Source organism: Orycteropus afer, unplaced genomic scaffold (assembly GCF_000298275.1).
Source record: "Orycteropus afer afer isolate SDZICR_OR568_19922 unplaced genomic scaffold, OryAfe1.0 scaffold00733, whole genome shotgun sequence".
NCBI classification, from domain to species: domain Eukaryota; kingdom Metazoa; phylum Chordata; class Mammalia; order Tubulidentata; family Orycteropodidae; genus Orycteropus; species Orycteropus afer.
This window is the reverse complement of record NW_006922320.1, coordinates 189,873-191,549: the sequence shown is the minus strand read 5'-3', so window position 1 is coordinate 191,549 and position 1,677 is coordinate 189,873.

The window sequence follows — 1,677 nt, the reverse complement described above, 5'->3', positions numbered from 1 at the left end:
TAGGACATCCCACGTGGGGCGAGGGAAGCTCACCGAAGCAGATGTTGGTGTGGCGCTGTGACGTCTGGGCGCCCGGCGGGGCTCTCGAGCCAGCGCTTTGCAGCGGATCCTGGACAGTGAACACACTGCCACTGAGTTCATTTTATTCCTTAAGTTGAATTCCTTTTACTCCAAGGCTACATACAATACTGGAAGGCAATTAGATCAATGCTGGAAATAAATAGGAACTGTGCCGATAGTGCTCAGTGTTTCAGTATATATTTTTTTCTGTTTTTTAAATGGATTTGAAATTTTCTTCGTAAGCAAGTACAAATTGAGTGCCACTCAGAGCATATAGGGAAGCTCAAGGAAGTACAGTGACATTTAAAAAAAAACCCACCATTAATGGTATACCAGTGAGCTGGAGCTTTGATTTTGGTGGGAGGGGGTGAGCCCAGTGAAATGAATTGAGCAAAAGCCTCCACTTGGGTTTCAATGAATGTCTCCTTCACTCATAACGGCTATAGCTACCCTGAGGGCTGAATATGGGCAGAACAGAGATTTGCTCGGCTTCCTGGAAGGCTTCCTCCTACTCTAGGTTGTTTACATAGTAAACTCATAAAACTCACCACAGTTAATCTATATTTGCTGTAAACAGAGAGGAATCTTTGAGTCCACTCGATAGCTCTTTCCTTCCTCCAGTGAGATCAAGCTGCAGTTTTCTCCCTGAAACCTGAGGTACTATAAAACCTGTCCCAAGGCCCATGGAAGCAGCAGTTGAGAAATCTGCTGCAAAAGACTTCTTTAAAGGGTTAAAGAGCAAAGATGTCACTTTGAAGACTAAGATGAGCCCGACCCAAGCCATGGTACTTTCAATACTTCATATGTGTGTGAGAACTGGATAGTGAACTAGGAAGACCACAGAAAAATAGATGCATTTGAATTGTGATGTTGGTGAAGAATAGTGAATATACTATGCACTGCCGGAAGGACAAACAAACAAATCTGTCTTGCAGGAGGTACAGCCAGCATGCTCCTTGGAAGCGAGAATGGCCAGACTTCATCTCATCTACTTTGGTCATGCTGTCAGGAGGTACCACTCCCTGGAGAAGGATATCATGCTTTGTAAAGTAGAGGGTCATCAGAAAAAGGGAAGACCCTTAACGAGATGGATTGGGACAGCGGTTGCCATGATGGGCTGAAGCATGGCAATGATTTTGAGGATGGTGCAGGACCAAGCAGTGTTTTGTTCTGTTGTGCATGGGGTTGCTATGATTTGGAACCCCCTCAATGGCACCTAACAACAACAAAGCCTGCTCAGCCCACCTGTATGTAGGTAGAGCAGGGACACTGTGAGCCTCGTTGGTGACGGAGCTGGAAGCACTTAGCAGGCTGCAGAGCTTAGGTTACACTTGTCACTGTCTCTTCCGCTGAGCCTGTTCCCTCGATGTTATGCCTCTGCTTCTCTGCCTGGGGATAACTTGCCCTGGAGCAACCTTATTTACTTTTTTCTTCCTTGAAGAACCACACTGTTTACATTTTCTCCTGCCTAACCCTGGACTGACAAAAGAATGAACAAATATGTCTTGGAAAAAGTGCAGCCAGAATGCTCCTTAGAAGCAAGAATAGTGAGACTTTGTCTCACATACTTTGGACATGTTAATCAGGAAGGACCGGTCCCTGGAGAAGAACATAATG